Here is a 20,283-nt window from a genome sequence, read left to right as displayed (position 1 = left end):
GAATTTCTGCAAAAGACATTAATTTAATACTTATGAATACTTAACAATATATAAACCTATTTATTTAAGCTTTAATGAAGGGATTTTATTCAGATTATTGAATTTACTACTTTTTTAATAAAGTGTTTTTTTGTTCTTTAAAACTCCATATTTTGTCCAATTTTTATGAAATTATTAAAAAAAAATCAAAAAAATTAATTTTTAAAAAAGTAGTAAAAATACTACTTTTTGAAATAATGTTTCCTATTCATTTTTCAATATATTTGTCCATTAAAGTTCAATAGTTTGACTCAATTTAAATCAATGTACTAAAAATTAGCGTAATTGGCTTATAAAAAAAAGTAGTATATATACTACTTTTTTAAAATGTGTTTAAATATTAAAATTTCTATTTAATTTAAAGCTAAATATTAAAGAATCGAAAAATTTTTAAAAATTCGAAAAAAAATATATTTTTAAAAAAAGTACTAAATATACTACTTTTTTAAAAAAAAGTGCCAATAGTTTAAAATTTGTATCTAACTTATTTCTTAATGATTAATTAAGCTCAATTTAAATCGAAGTACTAAAAATTAGCTAATAATTGGCTTATAAAAAAAGTAGTATATATACTACTTTTTAAAAGTTGTTTAAATATTCAAATTTTTATTTAATTTAAAGCTAAATATTAAAGAATCGAAAAATTTATAAAAATTCGAAAAAAAATATATTTTTAAAAAAAGTACTAAATATACTACTTTTTAAAAAAAAGTGCCAATAGTTTAAAATTTGTATCTAACTTATTTCTTAATGATAAATTAAGCTCAATTTAAATTAAACTACTAAAAATTATCCAATAATTGGCTTATTAAAAAAAGTAGTAAATATACTACTTTTTTAAAAGGTGTTCAAATATTAAAATGTTTATTTAACTTAAAGCAAAATGTTAAAGAATAGAAAAATTTTTCAAAATTCGAAAAAAATATAGGTTTAGAAAAAGTACTAAATATACTACTTTTTAAAAAAAAGTGCTAAAAGTTTAAAATTTGTATCTAACTTATTTCTTAATGATTAATTAAGCTCAATTTAAATCAAACTACTAAAAATTATCCAATAATTGGCTTATTAAAAAAAGTAGTATATATACTACTTTTTTAAAATGTGTTTAAATATTAAAATTTTTATTTAATTTAAAGCAAAATGTTAAACAATAGAAAAATTTTTAAAAATTCGAAAAAAAATATAGGTTTAGAAAAAGTACTAAATATACTACTTTTTAAGAAAAGTGCTAAAAGTTTAAAATTTATATCTAATTTTTTTCTTAATGATAAATTAAGCTCAATTTAAATCAAACTACTAAAAATTATCCAATAATTGGCTTATTAAAAAAAGTAGTATATATACTACTTTTTTAAAGGGTGTTTAAAAATTTAAATTTTTATTTAATTTAAAGCAAAATGTTAAAGAATCGAAAATATTTAATTTTAAAAAAAGTACTAAAAATACTACTTTTTAAGAAAAAGTGCTAAAAGTTTAAAATTTGTATCTAATTTATTTGTTTAATGATGTATTTGACTTAATTTAAATCAAAGTACTAAAAATTAGCGAATAATTGGCTTATTAAAAAAAGTAGTAAATATACTACTTTTTTAAAGGGTGTTTAAAAATTAAAATTTTTATTAAATTTAAAGCAAAATGTTAAAGAATCGAAAAAAATTAATTTTAAAAAAAGTAGTAAAAAATACTACTTTTTTAAAAAACTGCCAAAAGGTTAACATTTTTATCTAATTTATTTCTTAATTATAAATTAAGCTCAATTTAAGTCAAAATGCTAAAAAGTTAAAATGATTATACATATTTTGGTTTAATTCAAAAAAGTAGTACAAATACTACTTTTTTAAAAAAGTGCCTTAAGTTCATAATTTGTATCTAATTTATGTCTTAATGATAAATCAAGCTTAATTTAAATCAAAATGCCAAAAAGTTAAAATGATTACACATCTTTTGGTTTAATTCAAAAAAGTAGTAAATCTACTACTTTTTTAAAAAAGTGCTGAAATGTTAAACTTCTTATTTAAATGTGAAAAAAGTTAAAAAATACTATTTGTTAAGACAGTAGAAAAGTACTACTACTTCAATTTGATATTTTTATACTCCAATTTAACCTTAAATCGTAGGTCTTCATATGGTCTTAGTTTAGCTCCAATTGTAGGTCTTTATAAATCTTAGATTAGCTTCATTCTTTTGGTTTTGTTAATCTAGTTCGGTTTTGTTCTAGTTCTGATCTAGTTCTGTTCTAGTTCTGTTCTAGTTCTGTTCTAGTTCTGTTCTAGTTCTGTTCTAGTTCTGTTCTAGTTCTGTTCTAGTTCTGTTCTAGTTCTGTTCTAGTTCTGTTCTAGTTCTGTTCTAGTTCTGTTCTAGTTCTGTTCTAGTTCTGTTCTAGTTCTGTTCTAGTTCTGTTCTAGTTCTGTTCTAGTTCTGTTCTAGTTCTGTTCTAGTTCTGTTCTAGTTCTGTTCTAGTTCTGTTCTAGTTCTGTTCTAGTTCTGTTCTAGTTCTGTTCTAGTTCTGTTCTAGTTCTGTTCTAGTTCTGTTCTAGTTCTGTTCTAGTTCTGTTCTAGTTCTGTTCTAGTTCTGTTCTAGTTCTGTTCTAGTTCTGTTCTAGTTCTGTTCTAGTTCTGTTCTAGTTCTGTTCTAGTTCTGTTCTAGTTCTGTTCTAGTTCTGTTCTAGTTCTGTTCTAGTTCTGTTCTAGTTCTGTTCTAGTTCTGTTCTAGTTCTGTTCTAGTTCTGTTCTAGTTCTGTTCTAGTTCTGTTCTAGTTCTAGTTCTGTTCTAGTTCTGTTCTAGTTCTGTTCTAGTTCTGTTCTAGTTCTGTTCTAGTTCTGTTCTAGTTCTGTTCTAGTTCTGTTCTAGTTCTGTTCTAGTTCTGTTCTGTTCTAGTTCTGTTCTAGTTCTGTTCTAGTTCTGTTCTAGTTCTGTTCTAGTTCTGTTCTAGTTCTGTTCTAGTTCTGTTCTAGTTCTGTTCTAGTTCTGTTCTAGTTCTGTTCTAGTTCTGTTCTAGTTCTGTTCTAGTTCTGTTCTAGTTCTGTTCTAGTTCTGTTCTAGTTCTGTTCTAGTTCTGTTCTAGTTCTGTTCTAGTTCTGTTCTAGTTCTGTTCTAGTTCTGTTCTAGTTCTGTTCTAGTTCTGTTCTAGTTCTGTTCTAGTTCTGTTCTAGTTCTGTTCTAGTTCTGTTCTAGTTCTGTTCTAGTTCTGTTCTAGTCCTGTTCTAGTTCTGTATTAAATCGGCTCTATAATTCTGGCTTTAATCATAGTTTTTTTTAATGACAATTATTTTTAAAAAAAAATTTCTTGAATTTGAACAATTACTTGTTAACAACAACTTTTTAACAAAACTTGTAAAGTTATTTAATTTTTATAGATTTTTAATCTCGTTTTTTTTGTTATTTTTGCATTTGTTTTATTTCAATTATTTTAATTTTCCGAATAATTTTGAATCTAATATTTCTTGTTTTCTTATCTATTCTCTTTTCCAGGTGCTTTTTGACTGTTTGGAACATTTTTATAAACTTACGTTAAAACGTTGTTGATACTTATAACAATTTATTTTGTTTAATTTTAATTTAATTCAATAAAAAAAAAACAACCAACAAATACAACCACCATTAAACCCTAACCTCAAAACCAAACACACAAAACTCAAGCTCCCCCGCCCCCTTCAAAACCGATCAATCAACCAATCAATCAATCAACCCACTCAACCAACAAAACACACACACACACAACAAGCTAAATAAGTGCAATTTTTATTTAAAATTTAAGTTTGACTTTAAGTTTTAATTATTTTAAATGATTTAATTTATTTTTAACAAAAATCTCACAAAAAAGAAAACGAAAATAAACAAAAAAGAATTTTAAGTTTAATTTCTCAAAATTTAACAAACAAAATTTCAACCAAAAAAACAAAACAAACAACAAAATCAACAAATAAACAAACAAACCAACTATTTCGGCAAAGCAACAACAAAAATAATAGAAGAAACCCCCCCCAGCAACAATAAAAATAAATAAATAAACAAACGAAGAAGAAGAAGAAGCAGCAGCAACAAAATTATCCCACTACAAAATTCGCAACTACAACAAAAACAACAATAAACCGTAACAATAATAAAACGAAATTTTATAATAATAACAATAACAACAACAAAACAACCACAATAACAACAAAAATACAACACAACAAGAGAGAACCCTAAACAGAGAACAAACAAAAATCAAGCAACAAACAAACAAAATAATAATAAAAGCAACAACAAAGCAACTTATAATCAAATCAAAATAAAAACAAAACAAAAATAAAATAAAAACAAAGCAAAACAAAACAAAACAACCGTAATAATTACACTCAAACTAACAAAAATAGTAAATTCTATAAAAGCAAAACAAATTGAAGCAACATTTCGAACGTAAAAATTTCAAAATTTATGCAGTAAAATAGAAAACAAAAATGTTAAACTAACAATAATACCAAGGAAATAGTCTGATCATCAATTAAATAAAACCAAACCTCCTCTACTCCTCTTCAGCCAAAACCGTAAACCGAAAATAAAAAAATACAAAAAAACTTCCCGATAACTCAAAAAATAGACAAAATTTGTTAAATTTTAAACGAGAAACAAAAAGCAGAGAAAAATCAAAATTTTTTGAACAGTTTTAAACAAAATTTACTTATAATTTTATTTGAAAAATAAGTTTGTGTAAGAAAACCTCAAAACTAAAACAAAAACAACAAAAAGTAAAACAACGTTCTGAACACTCGAAAGCCAAAATATGTATTAAAAAAAAAAGACACAAAAACAAAAAACAAACAGTTTTAAAATGTTTTGAAACTAAAAAAAGAAGAAAAAAAGGAAAAAGCACCAAAATTCCTAGAATTTTAACAGCAAAAAAAACTTAATTTATCATTAAAAAAAAAGAAAAATTGAAAAATTACCACAAACTTTAAGCAAAAGCCCCTAAAATTAAAAACAAAAAAACAATTTTGGCTAAATAAAATTATTGAAAAGCAAGAAAATGTTTGTGTTTAACAGCTAAAACAGCAAATTATAAGTGTATTTAAAACAATTTTAACAACAAAAAGACTCTAAAATTATTAAAAAATAAAAGTATTCTAGGGTATAAACATTATTAAGGTTAAAAAATAAAAACAAATATAAATGTCAATAAAACAATTTTACTGCATTAAATTATTATAAACTCTGAAAACAAAATAAATTTATAAACAATTACTGCTAAATTGTTGTAAACACAAAAACACAATACAATTTTTGGACTACAATAAAACTCTTGAAAACAAAAACAAAACTAAGTTGGCAACACTAAATTGGAAATCAATTTTGGATAAATGAAAATGGTAAGTGAACAAAACATTTTATCAAAACACTATTTTTTCAAAAAATTCATTTTACTACTTGACTTTACATTGGCGGTCTTTAATATGCCTTTGGGTAAAGAAAAGTTACACTTATTTCAACTCAAACGAAAGGTCATGGTGTCTACTTTTCATAAATGTACAAATACATATTTCAAAACCCTCAAAAAAACAAATAATTTTCTGTTGCAGTAACAGATTTACAAAAAAGCAATTTTACTACTTGACCTTACTTTGACAACCTCTAATTTGTTATAAGGGACATAAACGTTTGACTTATTTAAGCTCAAAGGAAAGGTCTGCTAATATAATTATTAAATAATTATAAAAATTCCATTTAATTAGATGTGAGCAAAAGAAAATATAGAAATATTTTATATCAAAAGAATGCAAATAGAGTTTGCTACGAAAACATGTAGAAATAATTAAACAAAAATTTAATATTGAGGAGTTTAAAAGAAATGTTTTGTTCAGTTGTAGTTCAGGTTCTAGTCCAGGTTCCAGTTCAGGTTCTAGTTCAGGTTCTAGTTCAGGTTCTAGTTCAGGTTCTAGTTCAGGTTCTAGTTCAGGTTCTAGTCCAGGTTCCAGTTCAGGTTCTAGTTCAGGTTATAGTTCAGGTTCTAGTTCAGGTTCTAGTTCAGTTCTAGTTCAGATTCTAGTTCAGGTTCTAGTTCAGGTTCTAGTTCAGATTCTAGTTCAGTTCTAGTTCAGGTTCTAGTTCAGTTCTAGTCCAGGTTCTAGTTCAGGTTCTAGTTCAGGTTCTAGTTCAGTTCTAGTTCAGTTCTAGTTCAGCTCTAGTTCAGCTCTAGTTCAGGTTCTAGTTCTAGTTCAGTTCTAGTTCAGTTCTAGTTCAGGTTCTAGTTCAGTTCTAGTTCAGTTCTAGTTCAGTTCTAGTTCAGTTCTAGTTCAGTTCTAGTTCAGTTCTAGTTCAGTTCTAGTTCAGTTCTAGTTCAGTTCTAGTTCAGTTCTAGTTCAGTTCTAGTTCAGTTCTAGTTCAGTTCTAGTTCAGTTCTAGTTCAGTTCTAGTTCAGTTCTAGTTCAGTTCTAGTTCAGTTCTAGTTCAGTTCTAGTTCAGTTCTAGTTCAGTTCTAGTTCAGTTCTAGTTCAGTTCTAGTTCAGTTCTAGTTCAGTTCTAGTTCAGTTCTAGTTCAGTTCTAGTTCAGCTCTAGTTCAGCTCTAGTTCAGGTTCTAGTTCTAGTTCTAGTTCAGTTCTAGTTCAGGTTCTAGTTCAGTTCTAGTTCAGTTCTAGTTCAGTTCTAGTTCAGTTCTAGTTCAGTTCTAGTTCAGTTCTAGTTCAGGTTCTAGTCCAGGTTCTAGTTCAGGTTCCAGTTCAGGTTCTAGTTCAGGTTATAGTTCAGGTTCTAGTCCAGGTTCTAGTTCAGGTTCTAGTTCAGGTTCTAGTTCAGGTTCTAGTTCAGGTTCTAGTTCAGGTTCTAGTTCAGGTTCCAGTTCAGGTTCTAGTTCAGGTTATAGTTCAGGTTCTAGTCCAGGTTCTAGTTCAGGTTCTAGTTCAGGTTCTAGTTCAGGTTCTAGTTCAGGTTCTAGTTCAGGTTCTAGTTCAGGTTCTAGTCCAGGTTCCAGTTCAGGTTCTAGTTCAGGTTATAGTTCAGGTTCTAGTTCAGGTTCTAGTTCAGTTCTAGTTCAGATTCTAGTTCAGGTTCTAGTTCAGGTTCTAGTTCAGATTCTAGTTCAGTTCTAGTTCAGGTTCTAGTTCAGTTCTAGTCCAGGTTCTAGTTCAGGTTCTAGTTCAGGTTCTAGTTCAGTTCTAGTTCAGTTCTAGTTCAGCTCTAGTTCAGCTCTAGTTCAGGTTCTAGTTCTAGTTCAGTTCTAGTTCAGTTCTAGTTCAGGTTCTAGTTCAGTTCTAGTTCAGTTCTAGTTCAGTTCTAGTTCAGTTCTAGTTCAGTTCTAGTTCAGTTCTAGTTCAGTTCTAGTTCAGTTCTAGTTCAGTTCTAGTTCAGTTCTAGTTCAGTTCTAGTTCAGTTCTAGTTCAGTTCTAGTTCAGTTCTAGTTCAGTTCTAGTTCAGTTCTAGTTCAGTTCTAGTTCAGTTCTAGTTCAGTTCTAGTTCAGTTCTAGTTCAGTTCTAGTTCAGTTCAGTTCTAGTTCAGTTCTAGTTCAGTTCTAGTTCAGTTCTAGTTCAGTTCTAGTTCAGTTCTAGTTCAGTTCTAGTTCAGTTCTAGTTCAGTTCTAGTTCAGTTCTAGTTCAGTTCTAGTTCAGTTCTAGTTCAGTTCTAGTTCAGTTCTAGTTCAGTTCTAGTTCAGTTCTAGTTCAGTTCTAGTTCAGTTCTAGTTCAGGTCTAGTTCAGTTCTAGTTCAGTTCTAGTTCAGTTCTAGTTCAGTTCTAGTTCAGTTCTAGTTCAGTTCTATTTCAGTTCTAGTTCAGTTCTAGTTCAGTTCTAGTTCAGTTCTAGTTCAGTTCTAGTTCAGTTCTAGTTCAGTTCTAGTTCAGTTCTAGTTCAGTTCTAGTTCAGTTCTAGTTCAGTTCTAGTTCAGCTCTAGTTCAGCTCTAGTTCAGGTTCTAGTTCTAGTTCAGTTCTAGTTCAGTTCTAGTTCAGGTTCTAGTTCAGTTCTAGTTCAGTTCTAGTTCAGTTCTAGTTCAGTTCTAGTTCAGTTCTAGTTCAGTTCTAGTTCAGTTCTAGTTCAGTTCTAGTTCAGTTCTAGTTCAGTTCTAGTTCAGTTCTAGTTCAGTTCTAGTTCAGTTCTAGTTCAGTTCTAGTTCAGTTCTAGTTCAGTTCTAGTTCAGTTCTAGTTCAGTTCAGTTCTAGTTCAGTTCTAGTTCAGTTCTAGTTCAGTTCTAGTTCAGTTCTAGTTCAGTTCAGTTCTAGTTCAGTTCTAGTTCAGTTCTAGTTCAGTTCTAGTTCAGTTCTAGTTCAGTTCTAGTTCAGTTCTAGTTCAGTTCTAGTTCAGGTCTAGTTCAGTTCTAGTTCAGTTCTAGTTCAGTTCTAGTTCAGTTCTAGTTCAGTTCTAGTTCAGTTCTAGTTCAGTTCTAGTTCAGTTCTATTTCAGTTCTAGTTCAGTTCTAGTTCAGTTCTAGTTCAGTTCTAGTTCAGTTCTAGTTCAGTTCTAGTTCAGTTCTAGTTCAGTTCTATAACTGAAAGTTGGTATACAAAACAACCTCCCATTAAAGTAAAAGTTGTTCTAAACAAGACCTACGATTGAAGATAAATAAAAATTGGTCACTATAAATACCTAAGATTAAAGCTAAAATTTATCAATATAAAGACCTAAGATTAAAGATAAAATTGGTCACTATAAAGACCTAAGATTAAAGATAAAATTGGTCAACATAAAGACCTAAGATTGAAGCTAAAATTGGTCAACATAAAGACCTAAGATTAAAGATAAAATTGGTCAATTTAAAGACCTAAGATTGAAGATAAAATTAGTCAATTTAACGACCTAAGATTGAAGCTAAAATGTATCAATATAAAGACCTAAGATTAAAGATAAAACTGGTCACTATAAAGACCTAAGATTGAAGATAAAATTGGTCAATATAAAGACCTAAGATTAAAGCTAAAATTGGACAATATAAAGATAAATAACTCAAGCTAGAATTGGACAATATAAAGACCTAAGATTGAAGCTAAAATTGGACTAAATAAGGATCTGCGATTGAAGCTTAAATTAGACTATAGTTCAGTTTAAATTCAGTTCTATTTTAGTCTTAATTCAATTCTAGTTTTGTTATAGAGTCCCATTATTCACTAGCTGTTTGTTTTGGGTATTTCATATCCTAGACTTTTCCATCCGATTATATTTTTGCACCTCAGCAAAATTTTAATGATAATTATATTCGTGTTTTGTGAATATCTCTGCAAATTAAAATTTGATTATAGCCAAGCGTGTTGAAAGTTCTCCCTCCAATTAAAATGTTTGCAAACAGCCACATTTTGTATTCAATTAAAAACACATTAATAAATGTATTAATTAGTAGCAAAATAAAAAAAGAAGGCGTGGCATAAACAAATTTGTCTGTGAATCAACTGTACTAAAGACACAAAACGATTACATACATATATACATTGTATATAAAGCTATATACAAAATATTTTTATTTACTCATTAAGTATATAAGTTAATATATAATATAATATTTGTAGGTACTTGAACAAAATGTCAATGTTTTCATTTAAATAAGAAGTTGGAGTTTTAAACACAATTGTATATTTTAATAATAATTACTGCAGCACACATGCATATCCACAATACATACATACATATGTATCAAATGTATATGTATATGCATTTGACTTCCTATGGCTGTGTTGTTTTATAAAAATTGATAAAAAAAAAAAAAATCTGTTGCAAACGGAAATTAAAAATGTAAATTAAAAAATTTTGTTGTCATTAATGATGCAAAAACCACACAAACAGAAGAGAAGAGAACATAACTGAAATGAAATGAAACGAGGCAAACTCTCAAATCAAACTACCAAAAATAATTTTCCAACCCATTCCATACCTTCGCCACCCTCCCATATGCAATCACCCATACATTGCATTGATGGAACTGTATGGGTGATTGCATTAAAATTTAACCAAAATTGCATATCAACTACATACAATTTAAAATATCTACAATATATATAAAAATACTTATGTGTGAATGTCTATGTATTCTAGGTATATAAGAGTTTTATTTTTTTGTTAATCTTTATGTAGTCAATGTATTTAACAGTATAGGTATGTATGTGTGTAATACATACATACAATCAGAAAGGGTTGAAGGTACGCAACATAAATGTATTGGAAAATTTGTATTATTGTCTACAGTGGAACAACAATATCCAAGATTGCAGCTAAAGTTGGACTACACAAAGACTCACGATTTAAGCTAGATTTTGACTACACAACAACCTACAATAAAAAGCTAAGATTGAAGCTATAATTGAACAATATAAATATCTAAGATTGTAGCTGAAATTGGACAACAGAAAGATCTATGATTTTAGCTAAAATTGGTCAATATAAAGTCCTAAGATTGAAGCTGAAATTGGACAATATAAAGATCTCAATTAAGCCAGAATTGAACAATATAAAGTCCTAACATTGAAGCTTAAATTGGTCAATATAAATGACTGCGATTGAAGCTAAAATTGGGCATTGAAAAGAGCAAGGATTGAAGCCAAAATTGGGCAATATAAAGACCTACGATTGAGGTTAAAATAGGACATAATGAAGTCCAACGATTGAAGCTGTAAGTGGTCAATATAAAGGCCTAAGATTGAAGCTAAAATTTGTCAATATAAAGGCCTACGATTGAAGCCAAAATTGGACAATATAAAGTCCTAAGATTGATGCTAAAATTGGTCAATATAAAGGCCTGCGATTGAAGCTAGAATTGAACAATATAAAGCCCTGCGATTGAAGCTAAAATTGGTCAATGTAAAGGCCTGCGAATGGAGCTAAAATTGGGCAATGAAAAGACCAACGATTGAGGCCAAAATTGGTCAATATAAAGACCTCTATTGAAGCCAGAATTGAACCATATAAAGTCCTAAGATTGAAGCTAAAATTTGTCAATATAAAGGCCTGCGATTGAAGCTAGAATTGGACAACATAAAGACCTATGACTGAAGCTAATATTGGACAATATAAAGACCTAAGATTAAAGCTAAAATTTAACAATATAAACCCCTACAATTGAAGTTAAAATTAGACAATATAAAGACTTAAGATTGGAGATAAAATTGGTCAATATAAAGACCTAAGATTGAAGCTTAAATTGGACAATATAAAGACCTACGACTGAAGCTAATATTGGACAATATAAAGACCTAAGATTAAAGCTAAAATTTGACAATATAAACCCCTACAATTGAAGTTAAAATTAGACAATGAAGCTAAAATTGGTCAAAATAAAGACCTGAGATTGAAGCTAAAATTGGTCAAAATAAAGACCTACGATTGAAGCTAAAATTGGACAATATAAAGACCTAAGACTGAAGCTAAAATTTATCAAAAAAGACCTACGATTGAAGCTCAAATTCGACAATAAAAGACCTAAGATTGAAGCTAAAATTGGTTAATGAAAAGACCAAAGATTGAAGCTAAAATTGGTCAATATAAAGACCTCAATTCAAGCCAGAATTGAACAATATAAAGTTCTAAGATTGAAGCTAAAATTGGTCAATGAAAAGACCAACTATTGAATCTAAAATGTATCAATATAAAGACCTCAATTGAAGCCAGAATTGAACAATATAAAGTTCTAAGATTGAAGCTAAAATTGGGTAATTGGCCAACGATTGACGTAAAATTGGGCAATGAAAAGACCAACGACTGAAGCTAAAATTGGGCAATGAAAAGACCAAAGATTGACGCTAAAATTTGGCAATATAAAGGCCTGCGATTAAAGCTAAAATTGGACAAACAAAAGACCAACGATTGAAGCTAAAATTGGTCAATGAAAAGACCAAAGATTGAAGCTAAAATTGGTCAATATAAAGGCCTGCGATTGAATCTAAAATTGGTCAATGAAAAGACCAAAGACTGAATCTAAAATTGGTCAATATAAAGGCCTGCGATTGAAGCTAAAATTGGTCAATATAAAGGCCTCAATTGATGCCAGAATTGAACAATATAAAGACCTACGATTGATGCAAAAATTGGTCAATATAAAGTCCTAAGATTGAAGCTAAAATTGGTCAAAATAAAGACCTCAATTGAAGAAAGAATTCAACAATATAAAGTCCTAAGATTCAAGCTAAAATTGGTCAATATAAAGACCTAAGATTTGAGCTAAAATTGGACAACAGAAAGACCTAAGTTTGAAGCTAAAATTGGACAATATAAAGGCCTGCGATTGAAGCCAAAATTGGACAATATAAAGACCTACGATTGAGGTTAAAATTGGACATAATGAAGGCCAACGATTGACGGTAAAAGTGGACAATATAAACACCTAAGATTGAAACCAAAATTGGACAATATAAAGACCTACGATTGAAGCTGAAAGTGGTCAATATAAAAGCCTAAGATTCAAGCTAAAATTTGTCAATACAAAGACCTTCAATTGCAGCTATAATTGCTCAATATAAAGCCCTAGATTGAAGGTAAAATTGGACAATATAAATACCTCAATTGAAGCCAGAATTGCTCAATATAAAGACCAACGATTGAAGCTAAAATTGGACAGTTATTAGGGTTATGTTCGAATGATTGGCAGTATTATTTCAGCACTCGTATGTGGGTCGGACTTCAAGAGCTCATCAGAGATTGCGTCAACACCTGGGGATTTGTTTCCTTTGGGACTGCTAATTATATTCGCGATCTTCTCAATTGTGGGACGTGAGACTCACATACGCATTCCGAGAGTATTCGGCTATAGTGATCCAGCCATACTTCAACCTGTTGCCTTTCTGATGTCCTATAAGCATTCGTGAGTTTCCTCAGAGTTCTGTTCTAGTTCTGTTCTAGTTCTGTTCTAGTTCTGTTCTAGTTCTGTTCTAGTTCTGTTCTAGTTCTGTTCTAGTTCTGTTCTAGTTCTGTTCTAGTTCTGTTCTAGTTCTGTTCTAGTTCTGTTCTAGTTCTGTTCTAGTTCTGTTCTAGTTCTGTTCTAGTTCTGTTCTAGTTCTGTTCTAGTTCTGTTCTAGTTCTGTTCTAGTTCTGTTCTAGTTCTGTTCTAGTTCTGTTCTAGTTCTGTTCTAGTTCTGTTCTAGTTCTGTTCTAGTTCTGTTCTAGTTCTGTTCTAGTTCTGTTCTAGTTCTTTTCTAGTTCTGTTCTAGTTCTGTTCTAGTTCTGTTCTAGTTCTGTTCTAGTTCTGTTCTAGTTCTGTTCTAGTTCTGTTCTAGTTCTGTTCTAGTTCTGTTCTAGTTCTGTTCTAGTTCTGTTCTAGTTCTGTTCTAGTTCTGTTCTAGTTCTGTTCTAGTTCTGTTCTAGTTCTGTTCTAGTTCTGTTCTAGTTCTGTTCTAGTTCTGTTCTAGTTCTGTTCTAGTTCTGTTCTAGTTCTGTTCTAGTTCTGTTCTAGTTCTGTTCTAGTTCTGTTCTAGTTCTGTTCTAGTTCTGTTCTAGTTCTGTTCTAGTTCTGTTCTAGTTCTGTTCTAGTTCTGTTCTAGTTCTGTTCTAGTTCTGTTCTAGTTCTGTTCTAGTTCTGTTCTAGTTCTGTTCTCGTTCTGTTCTAGTTCTGTTCTAATTCCCTTTTGATGTATGTTCTTTTTTTCTTTATTTGTTCCACTGTGCTTGGTTCCACGGTGCTTGCACCTCATGTTAAGCCTACTTTATAAGGATGCATTTACTGTGTTGCACAAAGGATGCAATTGTTGTTGTTGTTGCATTTTCAACTTTAACAACAACAGGACAATATGAAAAAAACTAAAAAAAATTGCAATATTGCAACCGGCGACCAATTGTTTGGCTTTATTGTGTGAGTGCGTGCTGCGTTGCCATGTATTGTTATGGTAAATGACTCTGTTGGCTGCAGCAGTCGCAGCCATGTGGCAGCAACATTTACTACAATAACAACGACCAGCCTTGGGAGATGTACTTTAAATGATTATAGTCAGTGTAAAAGGGTGAATGTAAAGTGAATGAGTGGGTGAGTGGGTGGCAAAAGTGGTCAGATATTTTCATTTAAAAAAAGGGTGCAGATTGGTTTGTATCTGGATATTTACGTAGATATGTGTGTGCGTAGTATGAAAAGCCAGCATGTGTGTGTTGTTGGTGCTATGACCATATAAGGGATTTATTTTTGTTGTTTTGTTGTTGCTGTTGCAAATGATGTACGCGAAATTTATGGTGGCTCTCGATATGTGTTTTTTATATTTTATATTTCAACTTGTCTCCCCTTAATTTTCATATTGTTTTTTTATTTTATTTTGGCGGCAGGGGTAGGGCAGGTTTTAATGATGATGAGCAGGATGTTGAAATGTTGTCTGCTGCTCAAAAACTTTTAACAAAATTTGTTGGGTGGTAATGAGTTGCTGTGGACTCCCCAAAAAGCAGATAATTTTGTTAAAAGTTCAGAGTGGTGTTGGTTAATGGTTGGTCGGTCGGTCGGTCGGTCGTTTGGTCATGTTGTTGTTTGGGGAAAAAAAAATGTTCAATATGAAAATGGATGACATTGCTGTTGTTGCTGCTGTTGCTGTTGCCTGGGCTGTGTTTTAAATGAACATACAACATTTTATGTTGCATGTAGGTACATTTATATGGTAGATATACTCAAACATGTAGAGATAGTAGATAGATTGCCTTATTACACAAAATGAAATGAAAATAATCGAAAAACACAACTGTACTTTTCGATAAAAACAATTGTATTTTGCAGCTTGCCTCATAATCATACATACATACATATGTATGTATATATGTACATTTGGACATGTGTGTAGTATTTATAATTGTCTCTCGGTATTTGTTTTTCATTATGTACAAAATACATAAAATGTATTTGTATTTGTATAAATAACTATTTACTTTTTTGGGTGTATACATGTACATACATTCGTATTTATTGTTCGATTACATTTCAATTGTATTGTCATCTCTTGCCCATATAATGAGCTGTTGCAGGCAGCATTACATATTACCAGGCCTCAAATAGCTGCTGTTTTATTTAGTTTTTATTTTTTATAATTCCAAAAATATGGCTGTACTCTTGCCATTAATACCCATACTCCTTGCTATCTCTTCTATATACATTTTCATTACTTTTTTATTATTTTTATTAACTTCCTTTATTTTAATGTAGTGGAATTAATGCGTTTTTTTTAGCCCACAGTTGGCTGTATTTAAGGAATGTCTGTGTATAATTTATAGGTGGCAATAAATTATGATTTTTTTTTATTATTATTTATATTTTTATGTATAGAAATTCATTTTTTTCATTTGCTATCTATAATTATTTATATGGCGTTAATATTATATTAACATTTATTTACTTATTAAGGAAAATTAATCAACTCCTTTAAAAGAGGCGGAGCTTATTTTGAAAATAATTTCAAAAGCTTCTTTATATAGAGAAAATACATTTAATATATTAAATTAATAAATGTTATAATAAAATTGTAAAACATTTAAAAAAAATTAAAAAAAAAATATTTAAATTTTATGAGTTTTTCAAATTGTTATAAAAAAGTAGAATGCTTAAAAAAGTTTAATTATTTTTAATATATTAAAAGACAATGACAAGGACTTTCAGAATATAGATTAATTATTTAATAATTTTGGTATATGTCTTTTTAAAACTTCCACAAACTTTAAAGCTTTTTTATATTACAATCATATTTTCAACAACTGAACTAGAACAGAACTAGAACAGAACTAGAACAGAACTAGAACAGAACTAGAACAGAACTAGAACAGAACTAGAACAGAACTAGAACAGAACTAGAACAGAACTAGAACAGAACTAGAACAGAACTAGAACAGAACTAGAACAGAACTAGAACAGAACTAGAACAGAACTAGAACAGAACTAGAACAGAACTAGAACAGAACTAGAACAGAACTAGAACAGAACTAGAACAGAACTAGAACAGAACTAGAACAGAACTAGAACAGAACTAGAACAGAACTAGAACAGAACTAGAACAGAACTAGAACAGAACTAGAACAGAACTAGAACAGAACTAGAACAGAACTAGAACAGAACTAGAACAGAACTAGAACAGAACTAGAACAGAACTAGAACAGAACTAGAACAGAACTAGAACAGAACTAGAACAGAACTAGAACAGAACTAGAACAGAACTAGAACAGAACTAGAACAGAACTAGAACAGAACTAGAACAGAACTAGAACAGAACTAGAACAGAACTAGAACAGAACTAGAACAGAACTAGAACAGAACTAGAACAGAACTAGAACAGAACTAGAACAGAACTAGAACAGAACTAGAACAGAACTAGAACAGAACTAGAACAGAACTAGAACAGAACTAGAACAGAACTAGAACAGAACTAGAACAGAACTAGAACAGAACTAGAACAGAACTAGAACAGAACTAGAACCGAACTAGAACCGAACTAGAACAGAACTAGAACAGAACTAGAACAGAACTAGAACAGAACTAGAACAGAACTAGAACAGAACTAGAACAGAACTAGAACAGAACTAGAACAGAACTAGAACAGAACTAGAACAGAACTAGAACAGAACTAGAACAGAACTAGAACAGAACTAGAACAGAACTAGAACAGAACTAGAACAGAACTAGAACAGAACTAGAACAGAACTAGAACAGAACTAGAACAGAACTAGAACAGAACTAGAACAGAACTAGAACAGAACTAGAACAGAACTAGAACAGAACTAGAACAGAACTAGAACAGAACTAGAACAGAACTAGAACAGAACTAGAACAGAACTAGAACAGAACTAGAACAGAACTAGAACAGAACTAGAACAGAACTAGAACAGAACTAGAACAGAACTAGAACAGAACTAGAACAGAACTAGAACAGAACTAGAACAGAACTAGAACAGAACTAGAACAGAACTAGAACAGAACTAGAACAGAACTAGAACAGAACTAGAACAGAACTAGAACAGAACTAGAACAGAACTAGAACAGAACTAGAACAGAACTAGAACAGAACTAGAACAGAACTAGAACAGAACTAGAACAGAACTAGAACTATAAATGAAAAACTAAAGTTAGCAAAAAACAACTTTGTTTTCTTTGAAGACATTTTCTCAAGAAATTAATTGTGCGTCAGTTTATTTTCATGTTTTGAAAATAGTAGTAGAAATCCTACTTTGTTTAAAAATGTTTTAAAGAACAAATTTTATTAAATTATTGAAATTTTTGTTATTGTAAGCCAAATTACAGCTTTTTGATTTCAATTTTGAAAATAGTAGTAGAAATACTACTTTTTTTAAAAAGTAATAAAAATGGTAAATTTCGCTAAATTCTTCCTACTTTTTTAGAGAAACAGTAAGTTTCATTAAATTAAGCTTATTTAGTTATATCTATGTTTTTAGTAATAGTAGTAAAAATACTACTTTTTTCAAAAGTGCTAAAAATAATAATTTTTTTTACAGAAACAGTAAATTTAATGAAATTAAACTTATTTTTAGTTATGATTGTCTTTTTAAAAATAGTAGTAAAAATACTACTCTTTTCAAAAGAGTTGGAAATAATAAAATTCATTAAATCTTACTTAGTTTTCGTTATAAATTTAAATATTACATTTTTAATTTTTAAGAATAGAACTAGTTCTAGTTCTTAAACATTTACTTTAAATACCAGTTACCTTGAAAACTAAAATATCTATTGCTCTAAACTAAATAGTTTCGCTCTCCATTTTGTTGTAAAGTGAAAGTAGTTTGATTAACAAAACGGATACAAAATATTTGCCAGCCACACACAATCTATTTCACTAAATGTAACAGATTTTTTTGTTGTTCCTTGTTTTAGGCAAAAAATTTGCAACATTGTTGCAAATTTTGTCTTTTCTTTTCAATTTAGTTTGTTGTAGATTTTTCTTGGTTAGAGAAAAACTTACACTTACACAAGTAACATTTCGAGGCTTAGTCAAACATAGACAAAACAAAATCAAAGTTTTTTTTTTTTTTTTGTTGCACATTTCGCACCAAAAATAACGCACATGTTGCAACAAGGAAAGAAAAATCAAACAAAAACGTGACTGCCACCCACATACACAGTTTTTGAAAGTTAAACTGCTGGAAAAGCAGGAATAAAAGAAAAACAATTGTTTGCTGTAGTATAGAAGAGTATGTGTATTGAACTTTGTTGATAGAGAAGTCGTCTAGTAAAGTTGAGTGTTTGAGCCTGTGTCTGCAACAAACTGGTGTTTTATTTAGCAAAAACTGTAGAGATAAAAACAGTATTATAGGTTAGAGAGAAGGTTTGCAACCAGTAAAATTACATTTAGCAAATGTCCTTAGAGTTATTTAAGAGATTATAAAAAAAACATTTTGAGTTTTTCAAAAATTTCAATACAAATTTTTAATAAATAAATTTTAGGCCTTTGAATTTGAACTTATTAGAAGATTTTTTTTTTTGTTAAAAACTTCAATTTTAAAAGCAAAAACCTAAAAATTTCAAATATTTTTTTTAAATTTTCACCCATAATAAAATTTTAAAACATTAAATAAAAGAACATCGACTTTTTACATTATGGATTTTTAGGAGCCAGCTGAGTATGTTTTTTTATTCTGTAGAGTTAACTTAAATGCATTTGTCATTGCCTGGCTTAAGGTATTGTAATGTTTTGGAAAACAACTACACATAATACTACAACTAGGAAGTACATTTAATGTTAAATGTATAGACACACAGACTCTGAGCACTAGTATGCTGACAATTCCAAAAAAAAAGGACCAAAAATATTTGCCCACCCATAATGGATTTATTTGTGCCTTTGTCTTTAACAAAGCATAAATAAATACACTTAAAAAATTCATTTGCTGCATTAAAAAATAACATTTAAAGAATTTTTGAAATAGTAGTAGAAATACTACTTTTTTAAAAAGTGTTTTAAATACCAAATTTAATTAAATTTTGTGTAATTTTCTTATTATAAGCTAAATTCCAGCCTTTGATTTAAATTTTGAAAATAGTAGTAGAAATACTACTTTTTTAACAATGTTTAAATTAACAAATTTTATTAAATTTGTGTAATTTTTGTTATTATAAGCAAAATGACAGCATTTAATATAAATTTTGAAAATAGTAGTAGAAATACTACTTTTTTTGAAAGAGTTAAAAATTTTAAATTTCTATAAATTCAATCTATATTTTTAGAGAAACAGCAAATTTCATTAATTTTTACTTATTTTTAGTTACTATTGCGTTTTTAAAAATAGCAGTAAAAATACTACCTTTTTTGAAAAGGATTAAAAATAATAAAAGTTTATTAAATTCGTGTAATTTTTGTTATTATAAGCTAAATTCCAGCCTTTGATTTAAATTTTGAAAATAGTAGTAGAAATACTACTTTTTTAACAATGTTTAAATTAACAAATTTTATTAAATTTGTGTAATTTTTGTTATTATAAGCAAAATGACAGTATTTAATATAAATTTTGAAAATAGTAGTAAAAATACTACTTTTTTTGAAATAGTTAAAAATTTGAAATTTCTATAAATTCAACCTACATTTTTAGAGAAACAGCAAAATTCATTAATTTTTACTTATTTTTAGTTACGATTGCTTTTTTATAAATAGCAGTAAAAATACTACTTTTTTAAAAAGGCTTAAAAATAATAAAATTTTATTAAATTTGTGTAATTTTTCTTATTATAAGCTAAATGCCAGTCTTTGATTTAAATTTTGAAAATAGTAGTAGAAATACTACTTTTTTTGAAAGAGTTAAAAATTTGAAATTTCTATAAATTCAATCTACATTTTTAGAGAAACAGCAAATTTCATTAATTTTTACTTCTTTTTAGTTACGATTGCTTTTTTAAAAATAGCAGTAAAAATACTACTTTTTTAAAAAGTGTTAAAAATAATAAAATTTTATTAAATTCATGTAATTTTTCTTATTATATGCTAAATGCAGTCTTTGATTTAAATTTTGAAAATAGTAGTAGAAATACTACTTTTTTAACAATGTTTAAATTAACAAATTTTATTAAATTTGTGTAATTTTTGTTATTATAAGCAAAATGACAGTATTTAATATAAATTTTGAAAATAGTAGTAGAAATACTACTTTTTTTGAAAGAGTTAAAAATTTTAAATTTCTATAAATTCAATCTACATTTTTAGAGAAACAGCAAATTTCATTAATTTTTACTTATTTTTAGTTACGATTGCTTTTTTAAAAATAGCAGTAAAAATACTACTTTTTTAAAAAGTGTTAAAAATAATAAAATTTTATTAAATTCGTGTAATTTTTATTATTATATGCTAAATGCCAGTCTTTGATTTAAATTTTGAAAATAGTAGTAGAAATACTACTTTTTT

The 20,283-nt window shown here is 28.7% G+C and overlaps 1 protein-coding gene across 6 annotated transcripts in view; it reads left to right on the top strand.

Moving 5' to 3' along the window:
• Positions 1–5,166: 5,166 nt before the first annotated feature.
• Positions 5,167–20,283, top strand: part of jim — a 78,117-nt gene continuing 63,000 nt past the window's right edge. For 5 of the 6 annotated variants that reach the window (XM_065506205.1, XM_065506204.1, XM_065506203.1 and 2 more), the window contains exon 1: positions 5,167–5,388. The gene's annotated coding sequence lies outside the window, so the exon portion shown is untranslated. The remainder of the gene's footprint in view (positions 5,389–20,283) is intronic. The other variant, XM_065506200.1, reaches the window with a different exon arrangement.

This window comes from Calliphora vicina, chromosome 3, assembly GCF_958450345.1.
Source record: "Calliphora vicina chromosome 3, idCalVici1.1, whole genome shotgun sequence".
In the NCBI taxonomy this organism is placed as follows: Eukaryota; Metazoa; Arthropoda; class Insecta; order Diptera; family Calliphoridae; genus Calliphora; species Calliphora vicina.
The sequence above is the reverse complement of the archived record's forward strand: the minus strand, read 5'-3'. Positions and strand labels throughout refer to the sequence as shown.